This window comes from Brassica rapa, chromosome A07 (genome assembly GCF_000309985.2).
Source record: "Brassica rapa cultivar Chiifu-401-42 chromosome A07, CAAS_Brap_v3.01, whole genome shotgun sequence".
Classification (NCBI taxonomy): domain Eukaryota; kingdom Viridiplantae; phylum Streptophyta; class Magnoliopsida; order Brassicales; family Brassicaceae; genus Brassica; species Brassica rapa.
Genome location: NC_024801.2, coordinates 7,138,114 through 7,154,319, shown reverse-complemented (window position 1 = coordinate 7,154,319; position 16,206 = coordinate 7,138,114). Strand labels below are relative to the sequence as shown.

Below are 16,206 nucleotides of genomic sequence, written 5' to 3'. Positions count from 1 at the left end.
TTCATCGTGAAAACAATGGCAGAGTGGACACCGCGACAAAAATAACTTTAAAGCTATTTGAGACCAAAAACCAGCAATACCACTTATTACCAATTTGACATGAAATATTTAAACAACTAAACAACGTTAAAGAGTAAGTAAAGAGAATAAGACTACCCAAACAACAAAAGAAAGTCAACGATCATCAATTTGGCCTCAAAACTTTTTGCAAGCGTTTTTGCCCACGTTTCTTGATATATCTCAGACCGTACAAATTATTCATATAGTAAAACGGGTTAGCAAAATTGCGACACCCGTCACCTCCTATCTGGAGGACAGCGTGTCACCCCCGACGCGTCATCATACAACAATGTGACATCCGTCTCCTTCTCACTAAGGACGATGGGCCACCAACAATATCCCATAATATAAAAGCCCATAAACCCAATAACGCTCACCCAAGCCCAAATAAAATCCGAAAGAAAAGTCCAGTAGCACCAAGTCCGTCCAAATATCACATACTTATTTGTCTCACCTGAAAAAAAAGGGAAGAGTGAGGGGTGAGCGATAGGTGAATCGCCCAGTGAGGTATGGGGGATGCTACCCCGAAGTCCATGGACCCGGACATAGCACTCCGAATAAATATAAATTAATTCTAATGCATGTCAAACACGGTACCTAAAGTACCCAAGCAACAAACAATGGTCCTAGCGAGGTGCACACTCGCCGCCCACTAACAGGCCAAACAACACAACTCGAGATAGTGCTCGGACACCGCCCGTGGACGATTTATCGACACTTCCAGGCTACAGCTCAACCGGTCGACTATAGTTGGCCATAACCTCATACAATCCGGCATACAGAAGTCCGTCTCTGTATCCGTCTCCACACTAAAAACAATCCTAGCTAAGAATTTACATTAAGTGAAGCAATCAATATTGAATCATCTAGCCCCCTAGTTCCGGTTTATGCAAAGAACCTAATAACTAAACAAGCAATGACAGACTCGATTTCAAGCAGACGGAACACATTAGAAATAAATTATACTTATTCGAGGTCCTAAGCCGTGTAAGAGGAGTTCGGGAATAGACCCTCACCTTAGCAATAGAAAAATAGTGTTTATGAACTCCAGCTGCTCAAATAGACTCCATATCTGAAATCAGATCGAAATTCTGAGTCAGACGCCTTTCGAACGGTTAAAAACGGGACTGGTCAAGGTTTGCGAAAAAGTCAACTCGCTGGTCAAAGGTCAATCCGGTCAACTCTTGACCAGAAATCGATTTGACATAACCGGCCGGTTTACTTTAACCGAACGAAATTAATTTAAACCGGTCAAACCAGTCAACCAACCGGTTTACCGAGTCAACCGACTTGACTCGCTGAGCTGACTCGGCCGAGTTGACCGAGTCACCGGCGAGTCACCGGTGTCGGTCACCGGCCGCGACGGCGGAGGGCGGCGGCGTCTTACCGGAAAGTTTGTTGGCGGCGACGGCGGAGGCGATTCCCGGCGGCGGCGGAGCTGCGGCGGAGGCGACTTCTGGCAGCGGCGGAGATGCGGCGGAGGACGGTGGCGGAAGACGGCGGAGGCGATATCCGGCGGCGGCGCGTGGAAGAAACGCGCGCAGTCGGCGTAACTTTTGGAGGCGCGTACGGCTTCGTCTGAACTCCGATTGCGGCGTGGTCGGTGTCTACGGCTTCGTCTCGACGAGAGGAACACGATGATGGTCTTGCATGCGAGAGATTCTCAACGGTTATGGAGATATAGCTGATTTACTGAACGGACGAAAACAAAGCTTAAGAGGCGGCGGTTTCCGGCGATTCTAAGCTGCGGTTGATGGTGATGACGAGCTTGGCGATGTGCTGGCGTGTGGTGGTTCCGGCGATCTCTGGTGGCAACATGCATTGGTTTTTATCTTTCTTTCTCTCACTCTCTCTCTCTCTCTCTCTCTCATTTCTTCTTCTCTCTAACTTCTGAGTTTTATTTTCTTGTTGCAAAAGGAGAAATCAATGTAGAGGTAGGTATTTATAGGCAAATAATTGTCTTACAGGTAAATGCATATGACTTAGCTGGCTAACAAACTCCAAAACCGGGATCGGGTCGTTACAATTCTCCCCCACTACAAAGAATTCGTCCCCGAATTCGAGTCGTCCGTTAATTCCCCAACATCATTGAAACGAACTTGAATAATCAATATGCTCGCTTTCTCAGGTCTCATCTCACTCTCAACATACTCTGACAAACACAGTCGATTTTCTCTAAACTGCTTTCGCTTGATGATCTGAATTCTACACTAGCTGACAAGGCGAGTACAATCTTCTTGCGGTGATTTGGCGTCTGCTGCAAAATAATTCTGGTCTTCTTTCAACTTTTCTCAATGCTGACACATGAACCACGTTGTAAAAATCTGATACACTGCTAATAAAACAGCTGCAAGCAACTGCTCTAATCCGCTCCTTCGAAGGATACAATCCCATGTACCTTGGTTCCTTTAGCTTCTGAGTCTTAGATCCCTCCTGAAATGTCCTTATTTTCAGGTATACTAAATAACCTATATGTAACTCCAAATCTTTATGGCGCTTAGCTGCATAAATTATCTGACGTTATGTGCTTCCCAAAGCCAATTTTTGAGCATATCTATTTGCTCTACCGTCTCTTGAACCATTAGTAATTTTAACTCATGTCGCTCCCCCACTTTGGTCCAACAAAGTGGTATACGATAAAGCCTACCATAAACAGCCTCGTACTGTCCATCTCAATGCTTGAATGATAATTGTCGATATAGGTAAACTCTATTAGAGGTCGATGCTTTCTGAACTTCCATCCCATTGGAAGACGCAATCCCTGAATATATCCTTTAAGTTCTGAGTAGTCCTCTGACCATTTGTATGTTGATAATAAGTTGTATTCTTGTGAACGCTTGTCCCAAACGCCTTCTGAATGAATCCAAAATGTAGAGGTGAACTTTGAATCCCAATCCGATACAATGTTGACAAGAGCTTCATGCAACCTCAAAATCATGTTGATGAAAATCTGCACCAACTGATCAGCTCTCTCTGCCTTCTAAATTATTTAGGAGATGGATTCACTCGGTAAGTCTATCCATGACTACCCATATGGCATCCTTTCCACATACGGTGATTTAAAAATCCAGTAACGATATTCATAATCACCATGTCTCATTCCACTTTGTCAAAAGCATGCTCAACAATAACCTGAACCGTATATAATCCTCATGGAAAACCAGCTGACTTACATATCCTTGCGACGCAATGTGGCTACAATCTTTTCATAATAGGTCAATGATAGTAACGCTTAATATCTTTGAACTCCTTATTATTTCCGATGGGTAGAGTAACATAAGTGATGTGTTTGCTGTAAGATCCCTTTTCTTAACAGCTTATCGTCCAACACACAAACTCGGTTTCGATATAGGTACGTCCTGCTCAAAGCTGTATGATCTCCAATATTCTCAATCTCGATCTATTCAACGAAAACCATAACGCTAACCTGCGCATGGTGTATCTTCCATAGCAAAACTGCATGCTCCAATCCTCAAGGCAATATGTCTTTCCCTTGACAATACGACACACAATTTGAGACTAGCAACTGTCCCAGTAAACTCCTGACCTTCCTTTGTTCCAAATACGTCGCTCATATGCCTACCCAAGACATTTGTCACCTGGTTGTCCTTACCAGATGGCATGCGATATCCAAATTGCAGCCTGCTACAAACTCATTCCGACTGCACTGCCAAATTGTAATTTTTAATGTGTAGATAAATGTCAGACTCTAATGATCCCATAGAATCTGGACTTCCTTCTCGTACAATTACGATCTCCAAAACTATAACGTAATTACCACTACAACCTCTCTGGCGTGATGCATATGAATGACTTAATCTTCTTACCTCAATTTAAATCCAAGCCAGTATCTGACACATCAGAGTAAGCCTCAGCCTCTGCAGAACCAAAATTAGTGTCTCCATTAGTTGTGCTTCTATTCAGTGAACTCCTCAAACAAAAATCTATCCAACCACACTTAACGTCTTTACATGTAGACTGTATCTTCAACATTACTATAACGGTGAAACCCTTGATGAACTTCTAGTAGTACACTGTTAACCCAAAAAGAACGGTAGATCTCTGTAGTGTTCTTAAGTTTCGACCTTCCCGGAACGGTATTAATCTTCTTTGGATCAATCAAAATTTTGTTTCCAAAACCATGTTACCCAAAAATTCAACATTCCTCTGCCAGAAGCTACAATTCCTCAACGTAGCGAACAACTGATGCTCTCCAAGCTTATCCAACGCAATCCGCGAAATGCTTATAAATCTCCTTTCTACTCCAAAATAACCAGGATGTCGTTGATGAATACAATCGCACACCTATCCAAATGTTCACGAAAACGTCATTCATATCTTCATGAATGCAACGGTGCCTTTGTCGACCCAAATGGTATCACTACGAACTCATAATATCCATAACAGAAATCTGCATTCCGTACATACTCCTCAGCTATAGCAAACTGATGGTATCCTGATGCCAAGACAAACTTCGAGAACGATGAACCTCCATTAATCTCATATAACTACTCATCAATACGATGGTTACCATGTTCAAGTCTATGTAGTCGATACAAAAATCTGAAACTCCCACCTTTCTTCTTTACAACAACAATGATGCTCTCCATGGTGATGTAAGCAATCTGATAAATCCCTTATCAAAGAGTTCCTCCAATTGCTTTCTCAACTCGGTCATCCCTGCTCGTGATAGATGATAAGAAACTCGTGAAACCATTGATGTTTGCTCCAAACAATTCGCAAGAGCGTCTCATGTGTCTTGTAGTGACCGTTCCAAAGGTCACAAATATATCCTCATACTCTGCAATAACCGGAAGATCCTGCAGCTCATGCTGTCCATCATCCTTAACCATCGAAATGGTTGCCGAAAATTCCTTTGTTCTTATATTCCATAACTCCTCAGTATGTAGCATGCATGCAATAAAAATTTCATCTGCTCCAGCAATATAAACTCGTGCCTTCAGGCAATCCAACTGCGACACCCGTCACCTCCTATCTGGAGGACAGCGTGTCACCACCGACGCGTCATCATACAACAATGTGACATCCGTCTCCTTCTCACTAAGGACGACGGGCCACCAACAATATCCCATAATATAAAAGCCCATAAACCCAATAACGCTCACCCAAGCCCAAATAAAATCCGAAAGAAAAGTCCAGTAGCACCAAGTCCGTCCAAATATCACATACTTATTTGTCTCACCTGAAAAAAAAAGGGAAGAGTGAGGGGTGAGCGATAGGTGAATCGCCCAGTGAGGTATGGGGGATGCTACCCCGAAGTCCATGGACCCGGACATAGCACTCCGAATAAATATAAATTAATTCTAATGCATGTCAAACACGGTACCTAAAGTACCCAAGCAACAAACAATGGTCCTAGCGAGGTGCACACTCGCCGCCCACTAACAGGCCAAACAACACAACTCGAGATAGTGCTCGGACACCGCCCGTGGACGATTTATCGACACTTCCAGGCTACAGCTCAACCGGTCGACTATAGTTGGCCATAACCTCATACAATCCGGCATACAGAAGTCCGTCTCTGTATCCGTCTCCACACTAAAACAATCCTAGCTAAGAATTTACATTAAGTGAAGCAATCAATATTGAATCATCTAGCCCCCTAGTTCCGGTTTATGCAAAGAACCTAATAACTAAACAAGCAATGACAGACTCGATTTCAAGCAGACGGAACACATTAGAAATAAATTATACTTATTCGAGGTCCTAAGCCGTGTAAGAGGAGTTCGGGAATAGACCCTCACCTTAGCAATAGAAAAATAGTGTTTATGAACTCCAGCTGCTCAAATAGACTCCATATCTGAAATCAGATCGAAATTCTGAGTCAGACGCCTTTCGAACGGTTAAAAACGGGACTGGTCAAGGTTTGCGAAAAAGTCAACTCGCTGGTCAAAGGTCAATCCGGTCAACTCTTGACCAGAAATCGATTTGACATAACCGGCCGGTTTACTTTAACCGAACGAAATTAATTTAAACCGGTCAAACCAGTCAACCAACCGGTTTACCGAGTCAACCGACTTGACTCGCTGAGCTGACTCGGCCGAGTTGACCGAGTCACCGGCGAGTCACCGGTGTCGGTCACCGGCCGCGACGGCGGAGGGCGGCGGCGTCTTACCGGAAAGTTTGTTGGCGGCGACGGCGGAGGCGATTCCCGGCGGCGGCGGAGCTGCGGCGGAGGCGACTTCTGGCAGCGGCGGAGATGCGGCGGAGGACGGTGGCGGAAGACGGCGGAGGCGATATCCGGCGGCGGCGCGTGGAAGAAACGCGCGCAGTCGGCGTAACTTTTGGAGGCGCGTACGGCTTCGTCTGAACTCCGATTGCGGCGTGGTCGGTGTCTACGGCTTCGTCTCGACGAGAGGAACACGATGATGGTCTTGCATGCGAGAGATTCTCAACGGTTATGGAGATATAGCTGATTTACTGAACGGACGAAAACAAAGCTTAAGAGGCGGCGGTTTCCGGCGATTCTAAGCTGCGGTTGATGGTGATGACGAGCTTGGCGATGTGCTGGCGTGTGGTGGTTCCGGCGATCTCTGGTGGCAACATGCATTGGTTTTTATCTTTCTTTCTCTCACTCTCTCTCTCTCTCTCTCTCTCATTTCTTCTTCTCTCTAACTTCTGAGTTTTATTTTCTTGTTGCAAAAGGAGAAATCAATGTAGAGGTAGGTATTTATAGGCAAATAATTGTCTTACAGGTAAATGCATATGACTTAGCTGGCTAACAAACTCCAAAACCGGGATCGGGTCGTTACAATTCTCCCCCACTACAAAGAATTCGTCCCCGAATTCGAGTCGTCCGTTAATTCCCCAACATCATTGAAACGAACTTGAATAATCAATATGCTCGCTTTCTCAGGTCTCATCTCACTCTCAACATACTCTGACAAACACAGTCGATTTTCTCTAAACTGCTTTCGCTTGATGATCTGAATTCTACACTAGCTGACAAGGCGAGTACAATCTTCTTGCGGTGATTTGGCGTCTGCTGCAAAATAATTCTGGTCTTCTTTCAACTTTTCTCAATGCTGACACATGAACCACGTTGTAAAAATCTGATACACTGCTAATAAAACAGCTGCAAGCAACTGCTCTAATCCGCTCCTTCGAAGGATACAATCCCATGTACCTTGGTTCCTTTAGCTTCTGAGTCTTAGATCCCTCCTGAAATGTCCTTATTTTCAGGTATACTAAATAACCTATATGTAACTCCAAATCTTTATGGCGCTTAGCTGCATAAATCTTCTGACGGCTATTGGTTTCCCAAAGCCAATCTTTGAGCATGTCCATTTGCTCTTCCATCTCTTGAACCATTAATAATTTTAACTCATGTCGCTCCCCCACTTTGGTCCAACAAAGTGGTATACGATAAAGCCTACCATAAACAGCCTCGTACTGTCCATCTCAATGCTTGAATGATAATTGTCGATATAGGTAAACTCTATTAGAGGTCGATGCTTTCTGAACTTCCATCCCATTGGAAGACGCAATCCCTGAATATATCCTTTAAGTTCTGAGTAGTCCTCTGACCATTTGTATGTTGATAATAAGTTGTATTCTTGTGAACGCTTGTCCCAAACGCCTTCTGAATGAATCCAAAATGTAGAGGTGAACTTTGAATCCCAATCCGATACAATGTTGACAAGAGCTTCATGCAACCTCAAAATCATGTTGATGAAAATCTGCACCAACTGATCAGCTCTCTCTGCCTTCTAAATTATTTAGGAGATGGATTCACTCGGTAAGTCTATCCATGACTACCCATATGGCATCCTTTCCACATACGGTGATTTAAAAATCCAGTAACGATATTCATAATCACCATGTCTCATTCCACTTTGTCAAAAGCATGCTCAACAATAACCTGAACCGTATATAATCCTCATGGAAAACCAGCTGACTTATATATCCTTGCGACGCAATGTGGCTACAATCTTTTCATAATAGGTCAATGATAGTAACGCTTAATATCTTTGAACTCCTTATTATTTCCGATGGGTAGAGTAACATAAGTGATGTGTTTGCTGTAAGATCCCTTTTCTTAACAGCTTATCGTCCAACACACAAACTCGGTTTCGATATAGGTACGTCCTGCTCAAAGCTGTATGATCTCCAATATTCTCAATCTCGATCTATTCAACGAAAACCATAACGCTAACCTGCGCATGGTGTATCTTCCATAGCAAAACTGCATGCTCCAATCCTCAAGGCAATATGTCTTTCCCTTGACAATACGACACACAATTTGAGACTAGCAACTGTCCCAGTAAACTCCTGACCTTCCTTTGTTCCAAATACGTCGCTCATATGCCTACCCAAGACATTTGTCACCTGGTTGTCCTTACCAGATGGCATGCGATATCCAAACTGCAGCCTGCTACAAACTCATTCCGACTGCACTGCCAAATTGTAATTTTTAATGTGTAGATAAATGTCAGACTCTAATGATCCCATAGAATCTGGACTTCCTTCTCGTACAATTACGATCTCCAAAACTATAACGTAATTACCACTACAACCTCTCTGGCGTGATGCATATGAATGACTTAATCTTCTTACCTCAATTTAAATCCAAGCCAGTATCTGACACATCAGAGTAAGCCTCAGCCTCTGCAGAACCAAAATTGGTGTCTTCATTAGTTGTGCTTCTATTCAGTGAACTCCTCAAACAAAAATCTATCCAACCACACTTAACGTCTTTACATGTAGACTGTATCTTCAACATTACTATAACGTTGAAACCCTTGATGAACTTCTAGTAGTACACTGTTAACCCAAAAAGAACGGTAGATCTCTGTATTGCTCTTAAGTTTCGACCTTCCCGGAACGGTATTAATCTTCTTTGGATCTATCAAAATTTTGCTTCCAAAACCATGTTACCCAAAAATCTAACATTCCTCTATCAGAAGCTACAATTCCTCAACGTAGCGAACAACTGATGCTCTCCAAGCTTATCCAACGCAATCCGCGAAATGCTTATAAATCTCCTTTCTACTCCAAAATAACCAGGATGTCGTTGATGAATACAATCGCACACCTATCCAAATGTTCACGAAAACGTCATTCATATCTTCATGAATGCAACGGTGCCTTTGTCGACCCAAATGGTATCACTATGAACTCATAATATCCATAACAGAAATCTGCATTCCGTACATACTCCTCAGCTATAGCAAACTGATGGTATCCTGATGCCAAGACAAACTTCGAGAACGATGAACCTCCATTAATCTCATATAACTACTCATCAATACGATGGTTACCATGTTCAAGTCTATGTAGTCGATACAAAAATCTGAAACTCCCACCTTTCTTCTTTACAACAACAATGATGCTCTCCATGGTGATGTAAGCAATCTGATAAATCCCTTATCAAAGAGTTCCTCCAATTGCTTTCTCAACTCGGTCATCCCTGCTCGTGATAGATGATAAGAAACTCGTGAAACCATTGATGTTTGCTCCAAACAATTCGCAAGAGCGTCTCATGTGTCTTGTAGTGACCGTTCCAAAGGTCACAAATATATCCTCATACTCTGCAATAACCGGAAGATCCTGCAGCTCATGCTGTCCATCATCCTTAACCATCGAAATGGTTGCCGAAAATTTCTTTGTTCTTATATTCCATAACTCCTCAGTATGTAGCATGCATGCAATAAAAATTTCATCTGCTCCAGCAATATAAACTCGTGCCTTCAGGCAATCCAACACTACTCGATGTCGTGACAACCAATCCATCCCAAAAAAAAAAAAAAACAATAACATCATAAAACTCTGCTCCATCTCTCTGAGGGGCTCCAGATAACTCGACTCCACCAAGCATAACTGGTGCGACACCATGAATATAAATAGCTCCCAGTGTCATATGTCAGCTATCCGAACCGGCACATCTCTGAACGATCAACACTACCACAATTGGCAACATACCAAGTGTAACACTCCAACATCCACACAACGCAAGCTGCCGCATCCCAATTCAAAAGCGATCTCCACGAGTTCACAAGACAAATATACCTCCAAAATAGATAATATACTCGTACACATGCCAACCAATGGCTCATACCTCACATCACATAATCTCCAGTAACAAAACTCGTGGAACGATTGCTTGAAGTGGGCTGGTGGCAGAAACGTCACATATCCACTCCTGGATAACCTCGAAATCATGACCGAAGAAACTGATAACTCCTGAGAAAACTGACGAACTTGGACATCACCCAACTGCTGAATATCTGGCGAGAACTCTGACAGTCGAAGGACGAATGACGATGATTTTACACATCGTCATAGAAAGAGACATTGAGTTAGTAATTAATGGACAGAATGGTGCTAAAAGAATTTCGAAATATATTAATAAATATTTTTTTAAAAAAAACAAAAAGAACGTTGAAAACCGATGAAAACCGAATCCCCTGACCGCCATCCCGGACGGAACCGGGATGGAACCCCGCTCTGATACCAAAATTGCGACACCCGTCACCTCCTATCTGGAGGACAGCGTGTCACCACCGACGCGTCATCATACAACAATGTGACATCCGTCTCCTTCTCACTAAGGACGACGGGCCACCAACAATATCCCATAATATAAAAGCCCATAAACCCAATAACGCTCACCCAAGCCCAAATAAAATCCGAAAGAAAAGTCCAGTAGCACCAAGTCCGTCCAAATATCACATACTTATTTGTCTCACCTGAAAAAAAAAGGGAAGAGTGAGGGGTGAGCGATAGGTGAATCGCCCAGTGAGGTATGGGGGATGCTACCCCGAAGTCCATGGACCCGGACATAGCACTCCGAATAAATATAAATTAATTCTAATGCATGTCAAACACGGTACCTAAAGTACCCAAGCAACAAACAATGGTCCTAGCGAGGTGCACACTCGCCGCCCACTAACAGGCCAAACAACACAACTCGAGATAGTGCTCGGACACCGCCCGTGGACGATTTATCGACACTTCCAGGCTACAGCTCAACCGGTCGACTATAGTTGGCCATAACCTCATACAATCCGGCATACAGAAGTCCGTCTCTGTATCCGTCTCCACACTAAAACAATCCTAGCTAAGAATTTACATTAAGTGAAGCAATCAATATTGAATCATCTAGCCCCCTAGTTCCGGTTTATGCAAAGAACCTAATAACTAAACAAGCAATGACAGACTCGATTTCAAGCAGACGGAACACATTAGAAATAAATTATACTTATTCGAGGTCCTAAGCCGTGTAAGAGGAGTTCGGGAATAGACCCTCACCTTAGCAATAGAAAAATAGTGTTTATGAACTCCAGCTGCTCAAATAGACTCCATATCTGAAATCAGATCGAAATTCTGAGTCAGACGCCTTTCGAACGGTTAAAAACGGGACTGGTCAAGGTTTGCGAAAAAGTCAACTCGCTGGTCAAAGGTCAATCCGGTCAACTCTTGACCAGAAATCGATTTGACATAACCGGCCGGTTTACTTTAACCGAACGAAATTAATTTAAACCGGTCAAACCAGTCAACCAACCGGTTTACCGAGTCAACCGACTTGACTCGCTGAGCTGACTCGGCCGAGTTGACCGAGTCACCGGCGAGTCACCGGTGTCGGTCACCGGCCGCGACGGCGGAGGGCGGCGGCGTCTTACCGGAAAGTTTGTTGGCGGCGACGGCGGAGGCGATTCCCGGCGGCGGCGGAGCTGCGGCGGAGGCGACTTCTGGCAGCGGCGGAGATGCGGCGGAGGACGGTGGCGGACGACGGCGGAGGCGTTATCCGGCGGCGGCGCGTGGAAGAAACGCGCGCAGTCGGCGTAACTTTTGGAGGCGCGTACGGCTTCGTCTGAACTCCGATTGCGGCGTGGTCGGTGTCTACGGCTTCGTCTCGACGAGAGGAACACGATGATGGTCTTGCATGCGAGAGATTCTCAACGGTTATGGAGATATAGCTGATTTACTGAACGGACGAAAACAAAGCTTAAGAGGCGGCGGTTTCCGGCGATTCTAAGCTGCGGTTGATGGTGATGACGAGCTTGGCGATGTGCTGGCGTGTGGTGGTTCCGGCGATCTCTGGTGGCAACATGCATTGGTTTTTATCTTTCTTTCTCTCACTCTCTCTCTCTCTCTCTCTCTCATTTCTTCTTCTCTCTAACTTCTGAGTTTTATTTTCTTGTTGCAAAAGGAGAAATCAATGTAGAGGTAGGTATTTATAGGCAAATAATTGTCTTACAGGTAAATGCATATGACTTAGCTGGCTAACAAACTCCAAAACCGGGATCGGGTCGTTACACCAACACTACTCGATGTCGTGACAACCAATCCATCCCAAAAAAAACAATAACATCATAAAACTCTGCTCCATCTCTCTGAGGGGCTCCAGATAACTCGACTCCACCAAGCATAACTGGTGCGACACCATGAATATAAATAGCTCCCAATGTCATATGTCAGCTATCCGAACCGGCACATCCCAATTCAAAAGCGATCTCCACGAGTTCACAAGACAAATATACCTCCAAAATAGATAATATACTCGTACACATGCCAACCAATGGCTCATACCTCACATCACATAATCTCCAGTAACAAAACTCGTGGAACGATTGCTTGAAGTGGGCTGGTGGCAGAAACGTCACATATCCACTCCTGGATAACCTCGAAATCATGACCGAAGAAACTGATAACTCTTGAGAAAACTGAAGAACTTAAACATCGCCCAACTGCTGAACATCTGGCGAGAACCCTGTTAGTCGAAGGACGAATGACGATGATTTTACTCATCGTCATAGAAAGAGACATTTGAGTTAGTAATTAATGGACAGAATGGTGCTAAAAGAATTTCGAAATATATTAATAAATATTTTTTTAAAAAAAACAAAAAGAACGTTGAAAACCGATGAAAACCGAATCCCCTGACCGCCATCCCGGACGGAACCGGGATGGAACCTGGCTCTGATACCAAAATTGCGACACCCGTCACCTCCTATCTGGAGGACAGCGTGTCACCCCCGACGCGTCATCATACAACAATGTGACATCCGTCTCCTTCTCACTAAGGACGATGGGCCACCAACAATATCCCATAATATAAAAGCCCATAAACCCAATAACGCTCACCCAAGCCCAAATAAAATCCGAAAGAAAAGTCCAGTAGCACCAAGTCCGTCCAAATATCACATACTTATTTGTCTCACCTGAAAAAAAAGGGAAGAGTGAGGGGTGAGCGATAGGTGAATCGCCCAGTGAGGTATGGGGGATGCTACCCCGAAGTCCATGGACCCGGACATAGCACTCCGAATAAATATAAATTAATTCTAATGCATGTCAAACACGGTACCTAAAGTACCCAAGCAACAAACAATGGTCCTAGCGAGGTGCACACTCGCCGCCCACTAACAGGCCAAACAACACAACTCGAGATAGTGCTCGGACACCGCCCGTGGACGATTTATCGACACTTCCAGGCTACAGCTCAACCGGTCGACTATAGTTGGCCATAACCTCATACAATCCGGCATACAGAAGTCCGTCTCTGTATCCGTCTCCACACTAAAATAATCCTAGCTAAGAATTTACATTAAGTGAAGCAATCAATATTGAATCATCTAGCCCCCTAGTTCCGGTTTATGCAAAGAACCTAATAACTAAACAAGCAATGACAGACTCGATTTCAAGCAGACGGAACACATTAGAAATAAATTATACTTATTCGAGGTCCTAAGCCGTGTAAGAGGAGTTCGGGAATAGACCCTCACCTTAGCAATAGAAAAATAGTGTTTATGAACTCCAGCTGCTCAAATAGACTCCATATCTGAAATCAGATCGAAATTCTGAGTCAGACGCCTTTCGAACGGTTAAAAACGGGACTGGTCAAGGTTTGCGAAAAAGTCAACTCGCTGGTCAAAGGTCAATCCGGTCAACTCTTGACCAGAAATCGATTTGACATAACCGGCCGGTTTACTTTAACCGAACGAAATTAATTTAAACCGGTCAAACCAGTCAACCAACCGGTTTACCGAGTCAACCGACTTGACTCGCTGAGCTGACTCGGCCGAGTTGACCGAGTCACCGGCGAGTCACCGGTGTCGGTCACCGGCCGCGACGGCGGAGGGCGGCGGCGTCTTACCGGAAAGTTTGTTGGCGGCGACGGCGGAGGCGATTCCCGGCGGCGGCGGAGCTGCGGCGGAGGCGACTTCTGGCAGCGGCGGAGATGCGGCGGAGGACGGTGGCGGAAGACGGCGGAGGCGATATCCGGCGGCGGCGCGTGGAAGAAACGCGCGCAGTCGGCGTAACTTTTGGAGGCGCGTACGGCTTCGTCTGAACTCCGATTGCGGCGTGGTCGGTGTCTACGGCTTCGTCTCGACGAGAGGAACACGATGATGGTCTTGCATGCGAGAGATTCTCAACGGTTATGGAGATATAGCTGATTTACTGAACGGACGAAAACAAAGCTTAAGAGGCGGCGGTTTCCGGCGATTCTAAGCTGCGGTTGATGGTGATGACGAGCTTGGCGATGTGCTGGCGTGTGGTGGTTCCGGCGATCTCTGGTGGCAACATGCATTGGTTTTTATCTTTCTTTCTCTCACTCTCTCTCTCTCTCTCTCTCTCATTTCTTCTTCTCTCTAACTTCTGAGTTTTATTTTCTTGTTGCAAAAGGAGAAATCAATGTAGAGGTAGGTATTTATAGGCAAATAATTGTCTTACAGGTAAATGCATATGACTTAGCTGGCTAACAAACTCCAAAACCGGGATCGGGTCGTTACAAAAATATGCATCTCAGACCTCATAACTCATATATATGTATGTACTCTTGCTAAGAGGAATGAAAACATCAAGAAACACTTATGGTAAAGCCTCATACATGCTGGTATAGAGAGCAAAGTATAGGGACACGTAGTACACAAGTCTGATGCAGACTTAGCAAACGTACTTCCACCCTTTATATGCACATACATCGTTACTATCGAAACATCCTTTTCATAACAATTTGGTTATAAATCATCAAACTATCAAAGTGCAGATATATGGAAAAAATCTTTAACAGAATATAACAGCCAGACCTTAGAAAATATGGGAAGTTGTCCAAAGAAACCTCTATGTCTTACCATTAAGTTGGAAAGCTCAGTCAATTTGATCCTAAAATATGGCAGCTGAATCTGGTTGTCAAATTGCTTATGTAGTCATATTGTATTCGGAAAATATAAAGCTCAAAAGAACAGATAATTTTCTGATTAGCCGGAAAGATGTGGGCCTCGTGAATCTCTGGAACTTCCTTTAGAATCTGTTCGGCGGTGATTACACCTACGTTGGAATCTCTTGAGGTTCCCCTAGAATCGGTGGAGATGTCAGCTAGTGAGATCGAAGACGTTACTCGAGTCATCATCTCCACTGATGGTTGCTCTTCCTTATCAATATTCATGGCTATTCAAAGGTCTGAGACGACGGCTAATTTTCTGGAGAATGACGACGTCAATTTAGGGTTGTTTAGGAAAATTTTAAGACGACAGTTTTTTTAGACCAGTGGCATTAGATTGTAATTATTTAGGAAAATTCAGGGTTAAGTTTTATTTGTAGTTCTGTTTTAATAGTTTAGATGATTTTATAGTTAATATAGGAGTGCCAAGGAGCCTTTGTTTTTATTTTTGCAGACCCAATTAAACTGAAGTATTATCGTTAACAAATCACACGATTTTAGGTTCACTCAGTTTTGTTATTTAAGTTTAAGTACACGTAAATTTATTAGGCAGGATTAGCAATCCAAGTTATAAAATGATAGTGTTTAAAGTTTAAACCCAATGGCATTCCATAGTAAATATTAGGAAAAACTAAGGGTTAAGTATTAATTGTACTTCACTTTTAATAGATTAGATATACACATTAAAACTCTAATATTTTCATACTATAGGCTCAAATCTTAAACCTAAATTCAAAATTTAATCATTTTAAAAATCTTATCTCAAATTTTGAATCTAAACCTCAAACAATATACTCCAAACCCTAATATCTATACATAAACCCTATCCCCCAAATCATAAATCTAAATACTAAATCTAATATTTTCAATGTTAAACACCAAATCTTAAAGATACACTTTACAAATTTAATATTTTCAAAATTTCGTCTCAAAGATTTTACAAAACCCTAAATCTCGTACTT

General features: G+C 43.5%; 1 long non-coding RNA gene across 3 annotated transcripts; it reads right to left on the bottom strand.

The window, feature by feature from the left end:
• Positions 1–188: 188 nt before the first annotated feature.
• LOC117126552 lies at positions 189–14,833 on the bottom strand. Of its 3 annotated transcripts, none has more exons than XR_004449164.1 (7): positions 13,806–14,170; positions 11,703–13,244; positions 11,332–11,387; positions 6,197–10,769; positions 5,826–5,881; positions 1,077–1,132; positions 189–514 (listed from the first exon to the last, which is right to left on the bottom strand). It is a non-coding gene; the product is annotated as an uncharacterized LOC117126552 (long non-coding RNA). The 3 variants fall into 3 exon arrangements; XR_004449163.1 differs by lacking the exons at positions 189–514; positions 1,077–1,132 and adding exons at positions 5,034–5,263; positions 14,177–14,833 and having other exon boundaries at positions 13,806–13,861; XR_004449162.1 differs by lacking the exons at positions 189–514; positions 1,077–1,132 and adding an exon at positions 5,034–5,263.
• Between the last annotated feature and the right edge of the window lie 1,373 nt (positions 14,834–16,206).